The following is a 26,279-nucleotide window of genomic DNA, read 5'->3' on the forward strand; positions in this document are numbered from 1 at the left end:
GTCTGGGGCAAACCAACTGGGAATAGGAGTGGGGAAGGTAGGGATGAACCATCGGGGTACAGAAAACATATATAAAAATACAATAAAGGTATCGCATCACCACATTCCATGTATTCTTTCAAAACCTAAATCCTCTGCCACTGGTTGTTCTCAGTCTAAAGTTACTAATCTTCCTGCTGAGGTTCTGTATATTCCCTCTAAAGGAACTCGTTTGCCTCTCCTCTCCATCCAATGTTTTATCGGATTTACAAATTCCCAAGAATCAAGACCAAACCACTGAGGGAGAGGGGTTCTTCTAACCTCTTGCCTAGCAACAATTCTAATTCTATTAGCACAAAAATCAATAATCTAGCATCGCTCCAAACAAATGTTTCAATACAACATGCTCAAACAACACACGGCAACATACACATCTCCGATCTACAAACAAATAGGCGAGCTAATATAAAAGCACTCCAATAACAACCAATATCCAAAAGACATATAAGCAACACAACACTCAAACCAGCTACTAGTAGCCAAAATATTCATAACACTCACTTGTAATAACTTCAGGGTCCTGCTTATATTTTCCCCAATACAGTCATCAACAAGTTCTGGCGGAATCACCCGATCTGCTCTCAGGATCGCTAGCAGCCGCTGTATCAGTTGGCGATTCTTCTTGCCGGCTCCCATAGCCGGGTGCCTTTCCCAGCTCCCGTAGCTGGCTGCTTGCAAGCCTCACCTTTACCCACACAGGGACTACGCTGTGCACGGGACGTCTCCTCGCATCTTACCAGCAGCCCTGGCCACGCGTACGACTTACAGGCATCCTAAATCCAGAACATACTGTTTATCCGCAGTCCCAGCAGGTTGTTTGCCCCACAGTGAGCGAGCCGAGGGGCGGAGTTCCTCCAGGAAAGCCCTGGGGCACGCCTCGGACGTTCACTCCTCAGCCAATCCTGCAGCCGGACAGAGTTCCTCCCGCCGGCTTGCCAAAATGATGAGCGGAGAAGACTCCACTACTGGAATAAGTAGTAAAGTAGGTATGTTTATTCCAGCGCTGGGACACATGGGGAAAATTCCTCTAAAGTCACGCATGCCGACAGCTGCATTCAGCTTGGTATATATCGGGTTACAAGTTCCATATTCATTGAGTTTCCCAATACACCGATACATATTCATTACCTAGCCCCGCCTAGCCTCGCCTCATATTACAGTGATCCCAAAAGCCATTTACATCCGCGTTGTGCTTGCGCAGTGTTGTCTGGTGGTCGTGGGCAGGGGTCTCTGGGTTGAAATAAGAGTCTTCCTCAGATGAAGTAAAGGGTCTTCCTCATCCTGAACTTTTCACCTTGCTTCCCTGCGCCTGCTCTTTATGTCCCTGGCCCAAGTCTAAACTTCAAGACTGGTTTGAGTTAGTTTTAGGTTAAAAACAGGATCTTTGGTCAAGATTCCTTCGCCTTATCAATAGTCTCATATCTTCTCATCCTGTTTTGGTAGGCACAATAAGTGTTGGGCAAGCGGTATGCATTGCTTCTAACAAACAACTTCTTAGCAAATCATTTAACCTCTGCCTCCCCATCCCCCCTGATTTCCTCCAGGCTCCGGCGCTGAGATTCCTCTGCAGGCCGTGGTGATGAGCATGGTGAAGCAGCCCCTGGGGATCCACGGGGGATGCAGTAATCAACCCACAGCCCAGGGCGGAGGTGCTCACACCGGAGTAGGTGGATACCTGGAGGAGGCTGTGATCCAGCGAAAGACCCAGTGGAGAGAGGGGGTGTCGTGTTCCACTGTGGGGAACTGTGAGGAGTTCTTTTAAAAATGGATGGTCGGGAAGGGAATGGAACCAAACAAGGCAAATATTGTCACTGAGAACCGTTTATAGACAACAAAAGGAGAAGGAAAAGGAGCTGCCTGAGCAGAAGATGGCTAAAAGAGACAGAAAAGAAGAAAGGAAAATGGAAAAAGAGTGGGGGAGAGGGGAGAGAGGGGACAGAGAGAAAAAGAGGGCGTTAGCAGCAGCAAGTCAGGGCAGTGCTGTTGGTGCCCAGGTGGGGGGCCGTGCACGCTGCCTGCCTGTGGCTGGGCCGGGTCCGACCGAGCCCGCGCAGCTCCTGGAGGGGGGCAGCTGGACAGGCACGGCTCCCGCGGCAACAGCCCTGGACACGCGGTGAGCGGGTGCTCGGACAGGAGGACCAGGAGCCTGGACAGGGTCGCAGTGAGTGCCGGGATTGGCGCGGCAGGGGGGGCAGTGATGGCTGGATCAGGGCGGCAGGGCAGGATTCAGGCAGCCCAGGGAGGAAGGCAGGGCGAAGCAGCGAGGCAGCGCTCAGGGGCACAGGAAGGCAGGACAGGTGCGAGGGCAGCAGAGCCAGAAGGCAGGCTCGGGCCAGAATGTTATAAACAGTGAAGGGAGATGTTGGTTTTTGTATTTGGAGTTACTGATTCAAGGGGTTAAAGAGTTAATTACCAAGTTTAATACTGTTAAAGTTCTCTGATTTCAGGCTGGAAAATGACTGGGAGTTGAGAGTGATGGTTAGAGTTAGATTGTATGTTAGGATGCTTTAGTGCTCAGTATGTTTTTACTGTTGAATTGTCAATGATTAATGTAAAACAAAATGGCTGACGGGAATAACTTTCCGGAATCTTCTTGGGGGTGGGAAGTGTGCAAGTGCCAGTCAAAACCACCAGAATGTGTCACTCAGGCTGGGGCCCCTCCTTTAGGCAACAACTGGGCATGCTCCAGAGGGATGAGCTGGCCCCTATGGGCAGGCATGAGGGAGGGACCAAACCAACTCGGCCCCTGACTGGACAAATGTGTCCAGATACCCTGATTGACACTGGGAGGGGAGAACAGGCCTTGCACAAGCCCGGAGGGTTGTGCCCTAGGCTAACCCACATAGCCAAACGCCAAGTACTGCCGTCCCGTGTTTTGTAGGTGTTGGGGAGGATGAAACAGGAAAACCTTGGAAATATGATTGCCTGACAAAAGATTTTGGGAATATGAAAACTACAGGCAACATTGAAATGAAAGCCACTTTTGAAATACCAGGTCTTAGTTACTGAACAACTAGAAAACAATGGTATGGCCACTGAAGATAATCCCCTCTTGATGGAACAATACCCTCTGCTTGCAAACAGGTCCAAAGGTCAGAGCAGACCCTACTAGCTCAGCAGAAGGGGTCCAAAGAGTAGTTTTTAGAAGTTAAGATGTAACACTCTATGGTAATATAAGAACTCTTATAGGCTGTATGTAAATGCTATAGGATTTGTATCTTGTATTAGATTGGTTAGTGACAATTAGAATATTCAGTACAGAAGATGATTTATTGTATTGTAACCAGGACTTCAGACACTTCTATTCATTCTCACTTCCATTCTCTCTTCTATTCATTCTCTATTCCTCTCTTCCACTTCTACTCTTACTTCCATTCTTGCTCTTACACCCTCTCTCTTTCTCTCACCTGCTTACTCTCTTGGGCCTGCTCAGAGCTGAGTCAGGCAGCTCTGAGCAGTGCCCCTATACCCACGCCTTTACAATAAACCGACTGTGTCCCAAGACCTGCCTATAGAGATCTCTCCATCCGTCTCCGTCCAGACCGAACCCACCCAGAAACCTACAGTCTGGCGCCCACCGTGATTGCCGAGCCCACACCCAGCACCTGCAGTCTGGCGCACAACGTGATTGAACGCCCGGTTCAGCTTTCTCCATCTGTAGGACTTTTCTCCATGGATGGTAACTAAAAGACCAGTTATAGCCACCTAGAACTTGTCATGAGCACAGCATACCGATGCTGCGCATCGTAATAGCTGGAGCTCTGTAATTCTGCTGAGGCAGCCTTCGAGCACAGGGATTACCTGGAGCTCTTGGAGGGACTTGCCTGGCAGTCCTCGAGCACGGGCCGCCACTGCTGCGCAGCGGCCCCCTGGAGCTCTTAGAGGAGGTCTGCCGTATCACCCCTCGAGCACGGACACGCTGCTAAGCAGTGCTGACTGGAGCTCTGCGGAGGGAAATCTGCCGCACGCCCCGAGCACAGGCGAGTAGTGCTGAGCACCGCCTGCACTGGAGCTCGCAGTGCGGACCCACCCATGAGGTCCTGAGCACGGAAAGCCGTTGCCAAGCGACGCCTGAAACCGGAGCTCTGGGAAAGGACCGAAAAGCAGCATCCTGACTGCCGAGTGGAGTGCCTGCCAGCCCCGCACGACAGTCATCTGAGTAAGGACGCTGCTCCTGCGACATCATCTAAGTGAGTATCATACTGGTCTAAAAAATGGGACAAACCCACTCTGCCCATGACAGAGATCTCTATAAGCAACTTAAGCATTTACTTATAAGTTCTGGTCCAAGTCAGTTGCCTAAACATGAGCTAAAAAATCTTCTAGAATGGACCCGACTTAATTTCCCAAATGCTGACCGTTCAGCCGTCTTTACAAGAGACTTTTGGGACACAGTTGGAGTTAAACTCTTTAATAATATCTCCTACCGGGATATGGCCGCCGCACAGCTGCTCCCAGCTTGCAGAGCGCTGGTAGAGCTGTTTGCTGCGGTGGCGCCGCCGGCAGCAGTCACCCCGCCGGGCCCGGCTCCGGCTGCGAGTCCGCCCCTTGCCGTCGCGAGCCCGCAGCGGAGCATGGCCCCCGCCCCTCCGCCGGACCCCGTGGCTCCGGTACCCGCGGTCCGGCTGACGCGCGCCGCCCCGCCCCCCGCGCTCGCGGCCCCCGCGCCCGTTACCCCGGCCCCAGCCACCCCACCGAACCCTACAGCCCCTCCCGCCATCCCGTTCCTCCCCGCGGCCCCCGCGGCCCCCGCCCTCAGTGCCAGCGTCTCCGCGGCCCCGCCCCTTGCCCCTGCCCCCCCGTGCCCCCCCCCCCGGTTCCGTCACCGCGGCTCCACCCCCCCCTGCTGCCGTCACTTCTACCCCACCCCCCGCTGCTGACATCATGATGGCCCCGCCCCCCGGCGGTACCCCGGCGCGGCCAGCGCCTACCCCCCTGCTACCTACGGGTGTTACCCCTCCCCCAGCCGCGCCGGTTACGGCCATGGCTGCCATCATAACCGGCCCCCCCCAAAGCCAAGCGGCGACCCTCCTTCCAGCCCCCCAGGTCCCCCCCCCCCACACGGCGCCGATGATAGCCATTGTTCCATCCGCGTCCGCCGCTGCTGCGTCTTCACAGTCCCCTGCCGCTCCCGAAACACTGGTGCCCAGAGCGCCGGCCACGGCCGCGCTGCTGTCTCCGGCACCCCCTGTTACTGCAGAAACCCTACCCCCCCACCCTGCCGTTCAAGCGCACACAGCACGCCCCGAGCGGTCGCCCAGCCCCGTGGCAGCACAGACGCCTGTATCTACTCCCGCCCCTGCCGCCGTTTCTGTGCCGTTCCCCGATCCCGGCACACCACCGCTTGCGCTGGGAGCGCCCCAGCTCCACGAGCCACTTGGTCCCGGTGCCGCGCTGCCTGCACGGAGGTCTGCAGTCTCCTCCGTGCCTGCCCCTGCTCCAGCTCCGCCTCCCGGCACCGCCGCTCCGCCACCACCCACCCCAGCCCAGCCTACAAGCTTCCAGCAGCAGCACGCCGCGACCGCAGCCCCAGCCCCTGGTTCTGCAGTCCTGCCATCTCCCGCTCCGCCTGAACCATCCGCCACGCGGGCTGCGGCCATTACATCCTGCCGCGCGGACCTGATGACGCAACACGCGCATGCGCAATCGTTGCAACATACGCATGCGCAATTGCTGCAACTCCCGGACCAGTGGTATCAGTCCGCTCGAACTTCTCCAACCACAGCACCGCTTCCCAGAACCAACCCAAACAGCTCTGGTGTCCCCCCTGTGTTTGGGACAGACTTCCCAACTCAGAAAGAGACACTAAACCCTGAAGATTCGCCTGCATTAATCCCAAAAGCAGACAACCCCCAAAAATGTTTCAATAATTTTCAATTTACAGACTGGCATGAAATCAGACGCCAAATTTGCAAAGAGGAAAATCTAAATCCTTTAGCTATGCCTGTACTATTCAGCCAGCAAGCTGGTGGTCCCAGAACATGGCAAGCTATCCCACACCATGAGATTAAAGAATTGCGGAAAGCAATAAAGGACAGTGGTATCTGCTCTCCATACTTTAAGCAACTGCTGAAAAGTACCCTAGAAGGACATACACTTATACCAAATGACTGTAAAAATCTTGCTAGTATAATTCTCACAGACTCACAATATATGCTATGGGAACTCAAATGGAAGAGACTGCTTGCAGGGGTACTAGCCACTTAAAAACAAAGTACTGACGCAGACCTTCGTACCCTTGTCATATCTAAGCTGACTGGTGACCATCCTGATGATCAAAATGACAATCAAATAAATTTACCCAAAACAGCATTAGATGACATCAAAAAGATGGCTCGCAAAGCCTTCTTGCAAATTCAGCCTGCAGGAAGTTTTGAGAAAGCCTATAATCTCATTAGCCAAGAGTTGTCTGAACCATTCACCACATTTGTGGACCGGGTCATCCAAGCAGCAGAACGGCAATGCAACGACGACATAGCTCGCCCAATAATGATACGGGACATTATTGAAAATAATGCCAATGCGGAATGTAAAAAAGTTATCAAAACTTTGGGAAAAGAAAGACCCACAGTGCCTGAGATGATTGATGCCTGTAACAAAATAGGAGGTCCACAGCAGGTGGCAACTATACAAGCAAATGAACTTGGAAAAGCTCTAGGAGAAAAAATTGAGAGGGCTCTGACAGCTCAAACAGTACAAACAGCTGCACAGGCAGCACAAGCAGAAGCACGAGACCAAAAACTTACTGAAATCCTGGCTGCCTTGCATCTAAACCTCCAGCAACAAGGCAACACCATGACTGTTATGCAAGCTGCTGTAACTTCAGGACCTTGCTATTTCTGTAAAAAACCCGGCCATATCATGAAGAACTGCCCAGAACTCAAAAAGGGTGCACAAGCACCAGATCGCTGCCCTATCTGCAAGAAGGGAAAGCATTTTGCCTGGCAGTGTCGATCCAGACAAGATACAAGTGGAAAACACAGTCCAAAAAACTCCAATACGAGCGCGCAATGCCATCGCGTGACGAAACAAGTAGTGGCACCCCAAACACCCAAGGTAAAATTTATGAATACCCCGACTCAGAACCACTTCGCTTCACCATCAGCGCAATCCCAAGTAATGACCCAGGCCTGCTACCCCCAGGGTCCCAGTGCACCTTGGCAACCTCCAAGCCAACAGCCTTTTTAAAGGATAATGGTTATGACTATATTTCAACAAGAATTACAGGTGCTTCACAAACTAGACAAGACTTTTTGGTTGTTGGTAAAGAGAGAAATAACATCCTGGGACTGCTAGTTTTGCCTTGCGTAATATCTGCTAGCTGCAATGAAGAACTGCTAGTGCTAGCAAATGCCTGCCATCCCCCATTGTATATCCCACCTAGAACCCCTATAGCCATTGCCATAGCACTGCCCATGGGAACTGCGGAACAAATACCACCGCGCCGTTTCTCAGTTGCTCCTGAAAGTCCTGAGGTTCTATGGGTTCAACACATAAGTCAACAACGACCAGTGCTAACTTGTGAATTGTCAAATGGTGGGATTCAAGTTAACATCAAGGGGATGATTGATACGGGGGTAGATGTTTCTGTTATCTCTTATTATCATTGGCCGACAGATTGGAAATTAATAACCCCCCCAGGCGCTCTCACAGGCGTTGGAGGTGTCACTCCATGCCTGCGGAGCGAATCTGTCATCAGTATTACAGGACCACAAGGGAAAAAGGCATTGATCCGTCCCTATGTAGTGCAAAAACCCATCACAGTGTGGGGAAGAGATTTGCTCTCTGAATGGGGAGCCAAAATTGAACTGGATTTTTCATAGGGGTCACTAAAGCACTCAGTACTTTAAAACTGACCTGGAAAACTGACACCCCTCTCTGGGTCGACCAGTGGTCCCTGCCAGATCATAAGCTGAGTGCCCTCAAAAAACTAGTGGCTGAACAACTGCAAAAAGGCCACATTAAACCTACTAACAGTCCCTGGAACTCACCTGTGTTTGTAATCCATAAGAAAACTTCTGACACGTGGCGATTGCTACATGATCTCAGAAAAATCAATGCAGTAATTGAAGACATGGGCCCTCTCCAACCTGGCCTGCCCAACCTTTCCATGATCCCAAGAAATTGGCCGCTTGTAATTATCGATCTAAAAGACTGTTTCTTCAACATCCCACTGCATCCAGACGATGCTCCTCGTTTTGCCTTTTCCGTTCCAAGTACAAACCTGCAAGAGCCGCTTCAAAGGTATCATTGGCTAGTCTTGCCTCAAGGCATGAAGAACTCACCGACTATTTGCCAACATTTTGTAGCCCGTACTTTGTCCCCAGTCCGTGAGCAATTCCCTCAATCAGTTATTCTCCACTACATGGATGATTTGCTCATCGCAGCGTCAACACAAAAACAAATGGAAGAAACTCGTAACAGTGTTGTTGCTGAAATCAGAAAGGCTGGGCTGGTGATCTCTGAATCAAAAATACAAGAGACTGCTCCCTGGAAATATCTAGGATGGAAACTAACAGAACAGTCTATTACACCTCAAAAAATACAAATTCGAACTGATGTTCGTACCTTGCAGGACTTGCATCGGCTCTTAGGAGAAATCAATTGGGTCAGGCCTGTGCTAGGAATCACTAATGATGAACTTGCTCCACTCTTCAATTTATTGAGAGGAGACAGTGACATTAGATCCCCTAAATCTCTCACTCCTGAAGCCTGCAAGGCCCTGGAAAAAATTACTAATGCTCTACAAAACAGGCAGGCACATCGCTGTATTCCTAACAAACCCTTTTTCCTTGCAGTTTTAGGAGAAAAGTTGAGACTATACGGCCTCATTTTTCAATGGGATGCCTCTCAAATAGAACCGCTGTTGATAATTGAATGGGTTTTTTCTCCCTTACAGGTCGCCAAAGACAATCCTCACACCTTTAGAAATGATGTCTCAAATCATCATCAAAGGCAGAGCAAGGCTTCTTTCAATAGCAGGTTGCGAATTTGCAATTATTTATTTGCCCATGATTAAATCTTATTTCGATTGGGCAATGCAAAAATCAGAAGACTTGATGTATGCCTTGCTCGATTTTCCAGGCGTTTGCTCTATTCATTACCCAGCACACGGATTAATCAAAGCTAAATTGTGCTACAAAGAAAAACCCCTAATCAGTGAAGAGCCTCTAGATGCGGTCACTATCTTCACTGATGGGTCAGGGCGGACACACAATTCTGTGGTCATATGGCAAAATAAAGATACTCAAGTCTGGGAGCAAGATGTTCAAAAAGTTGAAGGTTCTCCTCAAATTGTTGAATTGGCGGCTGTTGTAAGAGCTTTTCAGCTCTTTCCAGAACCTTTCAACCTAATCACTGACTCAGCATATGTTGCTGGTATTATTAAGAGGATTGAAGGATCAGTTTTAAAGGATGTGAACAACGACAAATTATGTCTTTGGCTCACCTGTCTCTACCAAATTTTATCACACAGAACTAACCCTTATTTCGTTTGCCACATTAGAGCTCATTCTGGTCTTCCAGGATTTATGGCAGAAGGAAACGCACGAGCTGATGCATTGGCATCAGCAGCATCTGATGGAGAAGTTGCAGCAGACATCGAAAATCCTACCTCGGTGTTTGCTACAACTACGTTGCCTAACACTATTGAACAAGCCAAATTAAGTCATGCGTTCTTTCACCAAAATGGACAGGCAATCAAACGAGATTTTCACATTACCCTAGAGCAAGCTCAAAATATTGTACGAGCATGCCCAAACTGCCAGCTTGTTCAACCTATCCCCTCCTCAGGAGCCACCAACCCACGGGGGTTGGAGAGCTTACAGAAATGGCAAACAGATGTCACTAAGTACCCCTCTTTTGGAAAACTTAAAAATATCCATGTCTCTGTCGATACATTCTCAAATGCAGTCTTCGCTTCTGTGCATACAGGAGAGACAGCTAAGCATGTTTGCCATCATTTTTCACAAGCTTTTTCCTATTTGGGTATCCCACAAGAAATTAAAACTGATAACGGTCCTTCGTATGTTTCACAAGAATTGGCTGCATTCTTAAATGACTGGGGTGTCCGCCATACATTTGGCATTCCCTACTCCCCCACAAGTCAAGGAATAATAGAAAGAACACATCAAACTCTAAAACGCATTTTAGATCAACAGAAAGGGGAAGAAGCCCAGGATACACCTCAAAGGAGGTTGAATAAGGCTTTGTATGTTTATAATTTTTTGAATAGCTCTGCAGAAGAGCCTGACCCCCCCATCTATAGACACTTCTTAAACAACAAAAAAGCAAAACTGAAAGAGCACCCCCTAGTTTTAATCAAGAATCTGGAATCAGGAAAAATAGAAGGACCATACAATCTTATAACATGGGGGAAGGGGTTTGCATGTGTTTCCACAGGTGGAGAGCTCAAGTGGGTTCCAGCAAAAAACGTGAAGCCATACCACACATCAAAACCTGCCGACGCCTCCACACCAGCCAGTGACCCTGCAAGTGGAAGCCAGGAAGCAAGCACCCAAACCTGAAGTGCGCAGAATCACCAGAAGAAAGCGATCTGCCAAAAACAGCTCAAGAAAATAATGGAGTTTTCTCATTTGCGTGCGTGCATGTTGCTTTTATTCTTATGTTTTAGTTTTTATAGTGAAGCTTTACCCGTAAATCAACCAAAGACAAATGTCTGGGTTGCTCTAGCCAAATCTGCAGGCTCCGATACCATCTGTCTATCTGACACAAGCCCTGACAAACCTTTTTCAACCTGTTTAGTTGGAATACCTCTACCAGAAGGTTTTGATAATGTTACTTTTGATAAATATTGGCCATATGATGATCACATTTCTCCAACTACCAGCCATAAACACCAAACTTATATTGATAATTCTAAAATTGATAAATCTGACCTTCAAGAGCTAGAAATCCTAGGCTCATTAACTATGGATACCTGCTATTTCTTTCACTTTCTAGGAGAAAACGGTCCTCATTTAAATGTTACCCCATATCACCCAGCTTATAGCAATGTAACTTCTTGGTGCAACCAAGCTAAGCTTCTTATATATGATGAACCTCATGCAGATCGTTTCAACAAACTTCCTATTCGATTCCCTAGAGGAATTTGGCTCATCTGTGGAGACAGAGCCTGGCAAGGTATACCTTCAAAAACAGATGGTGGCCCTTGTGCTCTGGGACAGCTTACAATTATTGCTCCCAGTGTCAAAGAAGTAATCAAAAAGAAAAACAGAAAGATTAGATCTTCCTGGGGACATCAATATGAGAGCGACTGTGATAGTGAATTTCATCCTTGAAACTCTGAAAAATCAATTGTTGCGAGCATTTTTCTTCCTCATTTAAGTTCCTCAATTGCACTAAAACAGTTAAACAAGTTGGGATGTTGGCTCAGCAAGGAGGTAAATGCCACCTCTACTATGATCAGTGATTTGTTAACCGATGAAGAGGCAGTCAGACATGCCACTTTACAAAATAGAGCTGCCATTGATTATCTTTTATTAGCACATGGACATGGCTGTGAAGATTTTGAAGGATTATGCTGTATGAACTTATCCGATCATTCTGTTTCCATTCACAAACAGTTACAAAACCTAAGGGACCTAGCTAACCAAATTACAACAGATAACTCGTCCTGGCTAGACAGTTTGTTTGATGGTTGGAGCTTTGCTTCTACTCTTACTTCCATTCTTGCTCTTACACCCTCTCTCTTTCTCTCACCTGCTTACTCTCTTGGGCCTGCTCAGAGCTGAGTCAGGCAGCTCTGAGCAGTGCCCCTATACCCACGCCTTTACAATAAACCGACTGTGTCCCAAGACCTGCCTATAGAGATCTCTCCATCCGTCTCCGTCCAGACCGAACCCACCCAGAAACCTACAGTCGGCAGGCGGCTTGCCGCTTGGGGTCTGTAGTTGTCAATTATTAAATTTTTGTTAATAAAACCCTTTCAACTTTTGAATTGGCTCATTGTTTTTCACACAGGCAGCGGGCAGTAGCGAGGCCTCCCGAGCAAGCAGCAGTGAGCCCTGACGCGGTTGGGTTTTATACTCCCCCGGCCCCTCCCAAAGGCTGCCTGAGGACAGGGAACCATTGGCCCAGTCCAACTTTCCTGGGCCGTCCATTGGTGGAGACCTCTCCGCGACCTGACTGGAGAAGCCCCTCCACAGTGTCTCCTACTGCCTTCCTCGTGTGGGGTGTTGCCAGGCCAAGGCTCCCCAGAGATGAGGCTTCCCCCACTCGTGGCTGCCTCCTGCAAGTGGCAGGTGTACGCTCCCTGCCCCCGCATGCCTCTGAAAACCCTGACAGCCAGAGTTGAGGCAACCTAAAATGGCTGAACTCAAACTGAATTGGCTCCTCACAGAGGGCCCTGCGCCCAGGCTGGAGCAGCCTGGCCTTGGAGGACTGCAGCCTGGAACCTTACGGGAGCTTACTGGTGGCTGTGACTGGGAATGACTATGAGCAAGCTGAGGGCAACTGGGCTATACTGGGAGTGTCTGTAACCACACTGGGGATGACTGGGAACACACTGAGAGCGACTGAGAGTGACTAGGTCTACACTGGGGGCAACTGGAATAGACTGGGACCATGCTGAGGGAGACTGGGATCCTACCGGACACATACTGGGATCGTACACGGAATGACTGGCTCTGTGCTAGGGGCAACTGGGAGCAACTGGGATCAGACTGGGAGGAACTGGGTCCACACTGAGGGTGACTGGGGTCATACTGGGATCATACTGAAAGTGACTAGGAGCATCCTGAAGGCAACTGCGATATATAGGGAGTGACTGGAATCATGCTGGAAGCTACTGGGAGTGACTGGGATCATACTGGGAGTTACTGGGACTATGCTGGGAGCAAATGGCATCATACTGAGGGTGACTGGGTTCATACTGGAATCATACTGGGGAGGACTGGAGCCACAGTGGGAATGACTGGGATCATTCTGGGAGAAACTGGGACTTTACTGGGAGTGCCTAGAACTATACTAAGGGTGAATGGGAACACCTGGGACCATGCAGGGATCATAGTGGGAGTGACCAGGGTCATACTGGGATCATACTGAGTGTAACTGAAAATGACTGGGATCATACTGGGGAGTGAGCTGGGACCATACTGGGGTGACTGGGAGCCACAGGGCCCATGCTGGGAGTGACCTGGGCCCCCTGGGTGGAACTGGGGGAACTGGCCCAGCTGGGGTTCAGGGTTGTTCCACCCCAGGGCTGCCCTGGGTCCTGCTTGCCACCCCCGGCCCCAGGGAGCCGAGGGACACGGGACAGCCGAGGGACAGGGAACAGCCAAGGGACACGGGACAGCCCGGGAACACGGCCTGGCCCAGGGACACTGTGCTCCAGCACTCTGGGCTGTTGTGCCCGGGGTGTTGCCCTTGGGCTCCCAGGACAGGCAGAGGGGGCAGAATCCCCTCCAGGAGCTGTTGTTCACTTTAAGCTTTGGTGTTGGACATTCCCGCGGAGCCACCTGCAGTGGCCGGAGCCCGGGCGGTGCCCGGTGCCACCAAAGCCGCTCTGTCAGTGCCCTCCTGCCCCGGGCAGGGCAGAGAACACCAAAGGAAAGGCCCGAGCTCGCCTCGGGGCAGGGAGAGGGCACTCCCCGGCCTGGGGAAAGGATTGGGATTTATGTCCCATTGAATTGCAGCAGGGATTTGATTGGACATAAATTCCAGTCATTTCCCCATGGAATTCCCATGGCAGTGGGCTGGGGGGGAGATCCGTCCATGGAATTCTCACCTGACTGGGATGAGAGTGAGATCCATCCATGGAAATTCCATGGGAATTCCTGCATTCCCAGGTCCACCCTTCCTGAATCCCACATTCCCATAGGAATTCCCCCCCACACCCACCTTTGTGCTCCAGAGCATCCCGACCACATCCGATGTATTTTGGGAGCTCTTCCACACAGGTGTGTCCCAGGTAATGCTTCATCTGCTCTGGCAGGATCCCTTTGGATTCCCAGCACCTCTGGGGGATCCAGGTGGCACCATCAGACACTGCAAAGCTCCTGGATCCCAGCTGGAAGGAGATGAAATCCCACCCATCGTAGCCGTGCCAGTGGGATCCATGGATGCTCCGTGGGACAGGAGGTCACAGCTGGAAACCACCTGCACCGTGGGGAGACCTGGGAACGAGGAGAGAACGGACCCATGGAGTCGTGTCCCAGCCCCACGGAGCCCCTTGCAGCTCCCTGGATTCCTATGCCAAGCACACAGATCCCATCCCACTCCCACAGATCCCATCCCACTCCCACAGATCCCATCCCTAGAGATCCAGTCCATTCCCACAGATCCCAGCCCAGCCCCCAGCTCCCCCCGCTCATGTTGTACTGGCCCCGTCTCCAGGTCACTGTCAGCCACGTGCCAGTTCCTCTCCTTGAGCCGGGTCTGGCTATCCCAATATCCTGGGTCTGGCTATCCCAGTATCCTGGGTCTGGCTATCCCAGTATCCCGGGTCTGGCTATCCCAGTATCCCGGGTCTGGCTATCCCAATATCCTTGCTCGGCTCCCCCTCCCATCCCCGTGCCTGCAGCTCCATCCGGCCCCGCTCGCTGTGGCAGCGCTCGGAGGGGGTCCCATCCACGTTCCCGTGATCAGGGACTGGGGGACCCCCGGGCCGGGCTCTGACAGCGCCACTTCCAGGTACTGCAGGGAGTGGAGAACTGGGGGGACACAGAGATCTGGGGGGGTGGGAGTTTGGGGATCCAGGGGGGTCCACAGGTCAAGGAGAGGAGGGACTTGAAGAGCTGGGAGAGCTGGGAAAGAGGGTCAAGTGCTCAGAGTCAAGGAAAGGGGATGCAGGGACTGGGAGAGGTGGGATGGGGTGTCCAGGGAATTCTGTGCCCAGGAAAGGGGATGCCAGGGGCCCTCAGTGTGAGGGAAGGAGGGTCTGGGGACTGGGAAATGCAGGAATGGGGGCCCAGGGGTCCCAGGGTCAGGGAAAAGGGTGAGTCTAGGGCCTGGGAGAGGTGGGGTGTCCAGGAAAAGGTTGTGTTGGTGCTGGATAAGGGGGCGCAGGGAGGTCCCAGCGCCAGGGAAATGGGTAAAAGGGCATCCTGGTTCTCAGGCATGGGGGTCCAGGGCAGTCTCAGGGTCAAGGAAAGGGGAGTGCAGGGACTGGGAGAGGGACAAGGGAGTTCCAGGGGGTCCCTGTGCCCAGGAAAGGGGAGTCCGCAGTTTCCCAGAAAAGGGGGGTGACAGGGTGGGGACACCCGGCATGTCCGGGAAGGGGAGTTCAGGCGGTCTCCGGTTTTGCAGAAAGGTGGGGCTGGTGGCTGGGAAAGGCAGGAATGGGGGTCCAAGGAGCTCCACGGTGTCCCAGCACCAAGAACACGGGAGTTTGGGATGGTGGGAGACATGGGATGGCCGTAAAAAGGGGAGCACGGGGGTCCTGATGTCCGGCAATAGGGGATTCAGGGTGGTCCCTATGGAGGATAAGGCAGTTAAGGGGGGTCCCATTCCCGGGAATGGGGGTTATGGGGGTCCCATTCCCGGGAATGGCAGCTCAGAGGAGTCCCAGGGGGTGCCAAGGTCCCAGTCCCCCCTCGCCGCCCCAGGAGCCCCCAGCCCCAGCACTGGAGCCATCGCGCTGCTCCGGGCAGATCCCGGCGGTGCAGGTTGGGAGATGCGGCAGTGCCCGAGGGAGGGCAGGAGAACGGGGGGATCACTTCCAGCTGTCCCAGGGAAGGCTCTGTAAATCCCAGTTAATCCCAGTCGCTCCCAGTGTGTTCCCAGCCACCCCCAGTATGGTTACACACATTCCCAGTATATCTCAGCATGTTTGCAGCCATTCCCAGATGCTCCCAGTGGCCCCAGTAAGGTGTTTATTATCCCAGTATCATACCAGTCACACCCAGTATATCCCAGTTGCCTCCAGCATGCATCCAGTCCTTCCCAGTTACTCCAGTTTGCTTGCAGCATGATCCCAGTTGCTCTCAGTTGCTCCCAGTAGCCAAAAGTGTGATCCCAGTTGCTCTATTTCAAAATGATCCCAGTCACCTCCAGTATGATCCCAGTCACATGCCAGCACTCCCAGTATGGTCCCAGTTTCATCCCAGTTATTTCCAATCACTCCCAGTATGGGCCCAGTTGCCTCCAGCATGGTTCCAGTTGCTTCTTAGATCAACCCAGTCAGTCCCAGTATGATGCAATATGCTCCCAGTTGCCTCCACCATGGTTCCAGTTGCTTCCTAGATCAACCCAGTCAGTCCCAGTATGATGCCATATGCTCCCAGTTGCTCCCAGTCACCCCCATATGGGGGATGATATGCATGCTGTGTTTCCCAGTCACTCTCAGATACTCCCAGTATTAGTCCAGTCACTCCCAATAGGATCCAAATATGACCCCAGTGTGCTCCCAGTCACTGCCAGTATGAACCAGTTGCACCCCACAGATTCCAGTGGCTCTCTTTCACCCTCACTTTTTTTCCAGTCACTCCCAGTCACTCCAAATTCCTCCCAGTAACTTCCAGCATGATCCCATTTGCTCACAACCCCTCCCAGTCAGCCTCAGTGTAGTTGCACTCACTGCCAGTCTGATCCCAGTCACCTCCAGCATCATCCCAGTTCATCACAGTAGAAGCCCAGTTGCTTCCAATCACCCCCAGCATGCACCCAGTCACTCCCAGTTGCTCCTAGCATGATCCCAGTTGCTCCCAGCTGCTCCCAGTCACCCTCAGCATGATTCCAGTCACTCCCACTGTATCCCATTTGCTCCCAGCATGGTCTCAATTGTCCCCCGCAGGTGTCCCAGTATGATCCCAGTATGATTCCAGTCTCCCTCAGTGTGATTGCAGACTCCCCCGGAATGGGCCCACCTGCTCCCAGTATGATGTCAGTACGATCCCAGTACAGCCCAGTCACTGCCAGTATGATCTCAGTACGATCCCAGTACAAAGCAGTCACTGCCAGTGATGCCACTCCTGGGATCCCCCAGCCCTCTCTGCGTTCCCCCTCCCGGCTCTCCAGGCTCCGAGAGGAGCCCCAAGGGCTGCAAGTCCCCACCCAGGGTCCCCAGCAAGGCCCAGTTTGGATGTGCAGCCCCCAATGTTCCCAGTTTCCCTCTCCTTTCCCCGGGCCGGGTTGCCCCGCCCCCAGCGGGTGGGAGCAGCCGAGAGCCCCGCGCTGCCCATCCCGACCTGTCCCGGCTCCATCCCCGCTGCTCCCGCGGGCTGCGAGGGGCTCGGCAACGGGGGAGGGGGAAGGGGAGGAGGAGGAGGCGGAGGTGGGATTGGGGAGAGGCGGGAGGAGGAGGAGGAGGAGGAGGGAGGAAGAGGCGGAGCGGCAGCGGGAAGCTGGAGCAGAGGAGGAAGCGCTCGGCTCCAGCGCTCCCTGAACTCGCAGCCCCCCGGGACCATCGCCCCCCGTCCCGCAGGTGCCCGGGGAGGGGGAGCTCGCCCCAAATGTCCCGGGGGGTCCCTGGGTTTGGGGTTTTTTGGGGGGATGTTTGGAGCTTGCGGGACTCCAAAGGCGAGCCGCAGATGCCCTCGGGGGGACATCGTGGGGTCCCGGGAGGTGTTTTTGGGGGTGCCGGTGGCGGTGGCGGCAGAGCCCCGGCGGGGGCGGGGGGATGCGGGTCCCCCCGCGGTGGGGGTTGGGCTTCCCGGGCCGGGCCCTCCGAGCTCTGCCGGGGCCCCGTGGGGAGCGCGCGGGGGCGGGGGGACACCGGTTTTGGGGAGCCCCGGGAGCCCCGGCTTCCCTAAGCGGGACCCCGGAGAGAGGAGAGCCCCAGGAGCCCAAAGCGGGGAGCCCGAGAGGGGGGACCCCTGGGATTGGCGGGACCCCGGCGGGGGGGTCTGGGGGCTGCAGGGGCGGCACGGCCGGGAAAGGGGCTCGGGGGTCCCGGGGTTGGAAAGGGGCTCGGGGGTCCTGGGGCCGGGAAATGGCTGCTCCCAGTATGAGCCCAGTTCCTCCTCCGAGTGGTTCCAGTTTCCTCATCAGTCCCAGTATGAGCGCAGTCAGTCCCGGTATGATCCCGGTCACTTCCCCTCACTCCCTGTAGGATCTCTGTTGCTCCCAGTATGAACCCAGTCACTCCCAGTCATTCCCTATTATGATGCAATTTGCCCCCAGCATGGTCCCAGTTGCTCCCAGTTCATCCCACTTTTGTCCAGTGTGTTCCCAGTTCCCTATTTGCCCTTAGCGTAGTCCCAGTCACTGCCAGTATGATGCCAGTCTCTCCCAGCAGGGCCCCAGTCACTCACGCTTGCCCCCAGTGTGGCCCCAGTGTGGTCCCAGTTCCCCCCAGCACATTCCCAGTTGCTCCCAGTGTGGTCCCAGTCACCACCCGCATGGTCTCAGACACTCCCAGTATATCCCAGTTGCCCTGAACATTCTCGTGGTCATTCCCAGGCACTCCCAGTTACCTCAGCATGGTTCAGCTGCTCCCAGTATTATCCCAGTCACTGCCAGTACATCCCAGTTGTCACCAGCATGCATCCTATCATTCCCAGTTGCTCCCAGTCTGATCTCAGTGTATCCCCCATAGGCTCTCAGTATGGGCCTGGTAGCTCCCAGTAACACCCAGTCAGGGTCCATTGACACCCACTATAATCCCAGTATGATCCCAGTCACTTCCAGTATGATGCCAGTGGCCCCCAGTGTGCTCCCAGTTGTTGCCTGTCTGTGCCAGGATGAGCCCAGTAGCCTCCTCTATGATCCCCATGACTCCCAGTCTCTCCCAGTATATCCCAGTCACCCCCAGCATGCTCCCAGTCCTTCCTACTTCTTCCCAGTTGCTTTCAGCATGATTCCAGTTGCTCACAGCCATTCCCAGTCAATCCCAGGATGATTCCAGTCATGCTCAGTATGATCCCAGTCTCACCCAGCTGCTCCCACCATAATTCCAGTATGATCCCACTTGCCTCCAGCATAGTTCCAGGTGTTCCTGGTTCCTCCCAGTATGATCCCAGTTGCCCCTAGAATAGTCCCAGTCACGCCCAGTTGCCCCCAGCATAGATCCAGTTGCTCCCAGGTGCCTCCAGCATAGTCCCAGTTGTCCCCAGCATGGTCCCAGCTGTTCCCAGTGTGTTTCCAGTAAGCCCCAGTATGGTTACAGACACTCCCAGTATATCCCAGTTGGCCTCAGCATGCTTGTAGTCATTCCCAGGCACTCCCAGTTGCTCCAGTAAGGTTCCAGTTACCTCGGAATGATCCCAGTCTTTCCCAGTTACTCCCAGTTGTGTCCAGCATGATCCCAGTTTCTGGCAGTTTCCCAAAGTGTTGTCCCAGTTGCTCCCAGTATGAATCCAGTTGCTCCAGTTGTGGTCTCAGTCCCCTCAGCATGGTTCCAGTACCTTCCAGCTGATCCCAGCTGCTCCCAATGTGTCCACATTTTCCTCCCAACATGGGCCCAGTAGCTCCCAATAAGCCCCAGTCAGGATCTGTTCACACGTGCTGTAATTCCAGTGGCTCCCAGCATGATCCCAATAGGACCTGTAGTCACTGTCAGTCTGGTTCCAGTCTTTCCCAGTATGATCCCAGTTGCCCCAAACATGATCCCAACTGCTCCCTCTCAATGCCAGTATGATCCCAGACACTTCCCGCCACTTCCAGTATGATCCCAGTTGCACCCAGTGACCCCCAGTATGATCCCAGTTGCACTCAGTCCCCCTCCAGTATGGTTACAGTCACCCCCAGTATGACACCAGTCACTCCCAGATACTCCCAGTATTATTTTAGTCATGCCCAGAGTGACTCCCTCTCACTGCCAGTGTGGGCCCAGTTGTTCCCAGCATGGTCTCTGTTGCTCCCAGTCACCTCCAGTATGGTTCCAGTCACGGCCAGCACCTTTCCGGTCACTCCCAGTCTGATTCCAGTATGATTGCAGTCACTCTCAGATACCCCCAGTACTATTCCAGTCACTGCCAGTATGATCCCAGCCAGTTCCAGTAGGATCCCAGTATGACTGCGGCATGGGCACAGCTGCTCCCATGATCCTCCAGTGTGGTTCCAGTTGAACCCAGTTGCCCCTAGTATAGTCCCAGTCACTCCCCATATGATCCCAGTCCCTCCCAGCATTGTCCCAGTCGTGCCCAGTTGCCCCCAGTTCAGACCCAGTCACTCCCACTTGCTCCCAGTAGCCCCCAGCATGGTCCATTTCTCCCCAGCATAGCCCTGGTTGTTCCCATTGTGGTTCCAGACAATCCCCGTATGGTTCCAGACGATCCCATTATATCCCAGTTGGCCTCAGCATGCTTGTAGTCATTCCCAGTCCCATCCAGTTTCCCCAGTAAGGTTCCAGTTACTCCAGTACAAAGCGGTCACTGCCAGTGATGCCACTCCTGGGATCCCCCAGCCCTCTCTGCGTTCCGCCTCCCGGCTCTCCAGGCTCCGAGAGGAGCCCCAAGGGCTGCAAGTCCCCACCCAGGGTCCCCAGCAAGGCCCAGTTTGGATGTGCAGCCCCCAATGTTCCCAGTTTCCCTCTCCTTTCCCCGGGCCGGGTTGCCCCGCCCCCAGCGGGTGGGAGCAGCCGAGAGCCCCGCGCTGCCCATCCCGACCTGTCCCGGCTCCATCCCCGCTGCTCCCGCGGGCTGCGAGGGGCTCGGCAACGGGGGACCCAGTGTGTCGCTGGTCCTGGGGGAAAGAGAAGGAGGGATGGCAGAGGAGGAGCAGGAGGAGGAAGAAGAGCAGGGACAAGGGAGGATCAAGAAAAGGAGAAGGAAGAATGAAGTTTAGCGCTCTCAGAATTTGCAGCCCCCGACCTGTGGGAGCATCACCCCCCCATCCCGCAGGTTCCCGGGGAGGGGGAGCTCAGCCCAGATATCCTGGGGGTTCCCTGGGTTGGGTTTTTTTGGGGGGGGGGGATGTTTGGAGAATGAAGAACTCCAAAGCTGAGCACAAAATGCCCCTTGCAGGGACATTGGGGGGTCCCCAGGACGTGTTTTTGGGGGGTCCTGGTGGTGGTGCCAGCAGAGCCCTGGCAGCGGGCAGGGGGATGTGGGGTCCTCCGTGCAGTGGGGGTTGGTTCTGCCCCGGGTCAGGCACGGCCACCTCCAGCCCGGAGCCAGGGGGCTGCGGGACCTCCTGGGAGAGCCGGAGCGGGCAACCTGGGGACCCCCAGAGATGGGAGAGCAGAGAGGGGCAGTACCGGGACCAGGGGAGCCCCGACAGTCTGGAGGAGCGAACCCCTGTGACCCCCAGGACCCCAAAGTGGGGAGCCCAGAGAGGGGGGAGCGCCGCCATTCGCGGGACCCTCAACAGCCTGGAGAGGGGGAGGGGGGACTCCTTGGACCCCCTGCACCCTGAAGCAGAGAATAAGGGGAGAAGGATCCCATGGACCCCATAACCCGCAGCATCCCTAAGTGGGGAGCCCACGGTGGAGCTTTTTGGATTCCTGGACTCCCAGCAGCCTGGGGAGGGCAGGGACCAAGTAGATGGGGGACCCCCAAGACAAGTGTGACCCCTGGCAGCTGGGACAGGGGGGATCCCCTGAACATCAGAGTGGGGAGACTAGAGAGAGGGAACTCCTGTGAGGCTTTTTCAGGGCTGAATCTTGGTGTTTGGGAGGTTTTTCTGGACCCCAGATGCCCGTGACTTGTAGAGATGGACTTGGGCAGGGGGACATTCAAACTTAACATGCTCATCCCGTGTTTTTCCCCAAACCAGGATTTCCCATTCCCAACCCTTGGCCAGATGGAGGAGGAGGCTGTGAGGAAGAGGAAGATCCCATGGGACCGCCAGGCAGGTGAGGAGGAAGTCCCTGCCCGTTTCCCCCTCTCTCCTGCTCCATCTCCCAGCCCAGCATCGCCCCCGGCTGCAGGACAACCCCGCTGCCGACGCCGTCCTGCCGGGCACGGACTGGGGGGATCTCCTTCCCCTTCCGTGTGGCACACAGGCAAATGCCATCCTCTCCTTGTCCTTCCTCCCCCAGACAAGGAGCTGAGGACAGAGCCCAGGGAGGACAAATCCCCGCGGCAGAACCTGGTGGAAGAGGCCGTTTTGAGCGGCTCCACAGCGCAGGAATCCAGCTGGGAGGAAAACCACCGGAGATCCCACAGGAGGAGGGGCTGCAAACGCAGCCCAGGGAGCTGTGAGGAGGAAAGACCCACCCTGTGCCGGGATGGCGGCCGGAGATCCAGCCAGAGCTCAAACCTGGTGGTCCATGAGCAGCATCAAACTGGGGAGAAGCCGCACAAGTGCTTGGAATGTGGGAAGAGCTTCAGCTGGAGATCTCACCTGATCCGCCACCAGATGATCCACACTGGGGAACAGCCCTATGAGTGTGGGGAATGTGGGAAGAGCTTCAGCCAGAGCTCCAACCTGATCCGCCACCATATAATCCACACTGGGGAATGGCCCTATGAGTGTGGGGAGTGTGGGAAGGGCTTCAGGCACAATTCCAACCTGATCCGCCACCAGATGATCCACACCGGGGAGAGGCCCTACGAGTGTGGGGAATGTGGGAAGAGCTTCAGAGACAGCTCCCACCTGATCCTCCACCAGATGATCCACACTGGGGAATGGCCCTACGAGTGTGGGGAATGTGGGAAGGGCTTCGGACAGAGCTCTGAGCTGATCATCCACCAGAGAAGCCACACCGGGGAGAGGCCCTACAAGTGTCCCGAGTGTGGGAAGAGGTTTCAGACCACCTCCGAGCTCCTCAAGCACCAGCGGATTCACACAGATGAGAGGCCCTTCCGCTGCCCTGACTGCGGGAAGGGCTTCAACCGCAACTCCCACCTCATCAGGCACCGGCACATCCACACTGGGAAGAGGCTCTACAAGTGTCCTGAGTGTGGCAAGAGCTTCACACAGAGCTCAGCCTTGACCAGACACCAACAGAGGCACCGGTAAGTGAAGCCCTGCGAATGCCCTGACTGCAGAAGAGCTTCGTGCACTGCTCCAACTTCATCCCCCACTGAAGGACCCACATTCCCTGTATCCATGTTGGGAAGACACCTGGCTGGTTGTCTTCTCCATATCCTTCTGGATCCCCATAGGCACCAGGGATGATGATGTTTGGGAGGATTTGGGGGTTCTGAGGGGAGATGGAAGAGTTTTCTCCATCACTTTGTACTCCAGAAGATGAGAGGCCCTGATCTGTCACCTCAAAACCCCTGAATCCCAGTGAAAAATGTTCAGTTCCCACTCCAAATGGCTCAGTCACATTCCAAAAGTACTTGACCCTACAGCCCCCTCAAAATCCCCAGGAGGGGCTGGATGGGCATTCAGAGGGTCTGGACGGAGTGGGAGGTACGTTGTGGAGGGGTGGGCAATGGGAGGGGGGCAGGGGTTTGGAATGAAGAGGTGAAGGCTGGGGATGATGAGGCTGGGGGGAATCTCCTTTCTGGGTATCCCCCACATCTGAGGGCATTTGGGTTATCCCCTGTTCCTGAGGGGTTTTTTGGGTACCCCCTGATCCTGAGGAGGGGATACAGGGAGACAAGGGAGGACACGTGGCTCTGGCACTTGGAGTGGGCACCACAGGGAGGGACACAGGGAGCCCATTTTAGGGAAGATCCTGCTGCTTTCTGCCAATTTTGGGGGCTAGAAATGCCTTTTGGAGTTTTTCTGCTAATTTCAGGAAGCTGAGGTGACACCCCTTCCTCATTCTGTGACTGTGAGGAGACACCATTTTGGGGAGGATCCTGCTGCTTTCCCCCAACCTGGGGCAGGGATATAAATGGCTTGTGGGCCCCGTGCCTCATTTTGGGGGTTGGGGTGACCCCACGGTTCCACCGGTGTCTGAGGGAGGGTTATAACTATCAGTTTTGGTGGTTATAAGCAGCTTGTGGGGGTCCCACATTTGTCAGAGGCTCCCAGCCCCCACCCCAAAGCAGCCTTTGGCCAATCAGGGCATGCGGCGGTGATGACTGAGCAGTTGCCATGGAGATGTGCAGGTGCCAGAGACCACAACACTTTTAAACCAATCAGAAAATGCACAAAACAATTTTTACTCAGTCAGAGCTTTTCTCACCGATGACTCCTGTACTGGTTTGGCACAGCCTGGTTTTTGGTGGTGAGGGGGCCACAGAGGTGGCTCCTGTGAGATGCTGCTGGAAGCTTCCACCATGTCCAGCAGTGCCAGTCCCCGATGGCTCTGAAGATGGACATGCTGCTGGCCAAAACTGGGCCAATGAGAGAGGCTGGTAACGCCTCTGGGATAACAGATTTAAGAAGAAAATCAAAACAAAGTCACAGTTTTGGCTTCTGGTCAGAGAAGAGGAGGAGGTGAGTATGTGTGAGGGAAACAACATGGAGACACCAAGGTCAGTGGAGAAGGTGGGGGAGGAGGTGCTCCAGGCGCCAGAGCCGAGATTCCTCTGCAGGCTGTGGTGAAGAGCATGGGGAAGCAGTCCCTGGGCATCCACGGGGGATGCAGAGATCCATCCACAGCCTGGGGGGAAGGTGCTCACACCGGAGCAGGTGGATGCCTGGAGGAGGCTGTGATCCAGTGAAAGACCCAGTGGAGAGAGGGCCCTGCTCCCAGGCTGGAGCAGCCTGGCCTTGGAGGACTGCACCCTGTGGAAGACAGACCCACGGCGCAGCAGTTTTGGGAGGACTGTGTGCCCGTGGGAGGGGCTCACGCTGCAGCAGGTACAGTGTGGCTGCTGCTCGTGACAGTGGGCCCATGCTGGAGAAGTTCACGGAGAACTGTCTCCCATGGGAGGGACCCCACGGCCTCACAGGGGAAGGAGTCCTCTCCCGGAGCAGCAGAAGGAAGTCTCGGTGATGAACTGACCAAACCCCCGTGCCCTGTCTCCCTGCGCTGTCAGTGGGAAGGAGGGAGGGGCTGGGGGAAAAGGTGTTTTAAGGGCTTATTTTACTTCTCATTATCCTACTCTGATTCTGTTAGTAATCAATTCACTTTGCAACTTTAAATTGAGCCTGTTTCACCCTTGAAGTGTTTTCACCCAGTCCTCACCTCACTCATGAACCCTTCATTAATTTTTTTTCCCTTTTTCCTCCTCTGCCCAGCTGTGGCAAGGGGGGTGGTGAGCGAGCGACTCTTTTGGGTTCCTGGCGTTGGGCCAGTGTCAAACCAGGACACCATTGTGACACTTCAAGGCATCATGGAACCAAGGGGCCATTGTGACACTGTGGAGCCCCATGGAAGCAAGGGTCCCTTTTGACACAGTTACCAAAAATCAGTTAAAATATAAACCCCCTCCTTAACACCAAGGTAGCATTTAGAAGCAGCATTCTTTATTTGGCTGGATGCACAAGGGGATAGTTCTTCCAGAATACCGTGCATGGTGAGTACTGGAGAGTTCCTGTTTATAGACTGTATTTTGCATACATATTCAGTGATTGTCCCAGAATAAACATTCATATGATAATCATTTCCCTGAAATCCTTAACATATTTTCCTTCCCCTTTAAGCATCTGTTCTTCTGCCCTGGGGGTCTCTTTGGGGGTCCCTGGTGATCGGTGACCCCAAAGCCAGCCCTGACTGCCCGGTGAACTGGTGGAAGTTGGCACACCTGGGCTGGTTGCTGCCTACAGAATCAGCCTTGGGCGGTTCCATGGCCAGTGGCTTTTGGAGAAGAAGCATTGTATGAACCCACCAGGTGCAAACGGTTTTTCATCTGGCAAATTTCCCCCCTTGGAGGGTTGGGAAGCTTCACTTCCCTTCAAGCCTTCGTAAGCCTCACTCTGCTCCTTTACTCACAGCCCACGAGTTCCTCAGTTGCTTTCACAACCATGTTCTTTACACAGCTCAAAGCAAGTGTCATACTCACAATTATTGCTATGATCCCAAATATACCTTGCAAAAGTGAGGCAAACCAAGCATATAGAATCCAAGTCCTTTAAATATTTTATTCAACCTGTTACTTTCTAATCCTGCCCTTAATTCCCTGCTGGATGATTTTATCCTCTCTACCCGATCATCCAACCCAGCATCAAATTTGGAATGTGCTCACAAGTGTTGTTTCAGTTCAAGAATCCACATATTCTCTATTCATGTAACATCAATAGGGCTAAAGCCAATCTGCTCTGTAAGGTCATTTTAGCTGTGGCTGGCAATTGTTCCTTTAGTTCACCAAACCCCAAAGGAGCTGCATTCACTAAAGTTTCCATCTGCAGAGCCCAATGGTGTGTGGCTGCTCTGTTCCTAAAGGCAGATCTTTGCGGAGCAGAGATGGATTCTAAAATCCATCCCGCTGGAGTTCCCGCACTGGGATGTTTCCAAGTTCCATCCCCTTTAACCTTTCCCCACAGTCGGGTTCCCAGTGGTGACTCCTTGCACGAGGGACGGAACGTTCATACCCCCAGTGTCCATGGTGCTC

General features: G+C 53.9%; 1 long non-coding RNA gene and 1 pseudogene across 1 annotated transcript; one reads left to right on the top strand and one right to left on the bottom strand.

The window, feature by feature from the left end:
* Nucleotides 1–1,364: 1,364 nt before the first annotated feature.
* Nucleotides 1,365–20,775, bottom strand: LOC116438672. The gene is made up of 4 exons (XR_004237871.1): nucleotides 20,547–20,775; nucleotides 15,893–16,023; nucleotides 13,900–14,174; nucleotides 1,365–1,911 (listed from the first exon to the last, which is right to left on the bottom strand). It is a non-coding gene; the product is annotated as an uncharacterized LOC116438672 (long non-coding RNA).
* Nucleotides 20,776–21,422: 647 nt separating this feature from the next.
* Nucleotides 21,423–23,139, top strand: LOC116438655 (annotated as a pseudogene).
* The last annotated feature ends 3,140 nt before the right edge of the window (nucleotides 23,140–26,279 follow it).

Source organism: Corvus moneduloides, unplaced genomic scaffold (assembly GCF_009650955.1).
Source record: "Corvus moneduloides isolate bCorMon1 unplaced genomic scaffold, bCorMon1.pri SUPER_scaffold_79_arrow_ctg1, whole genome shotgun sequence".
NCBI classification, from domain to species: domain Eukaryota; kingdom Metazoa; phylum Chordata; class Aves; order Passeriformes; family Corvidae; genus Corvus; species Corvus moneduloides.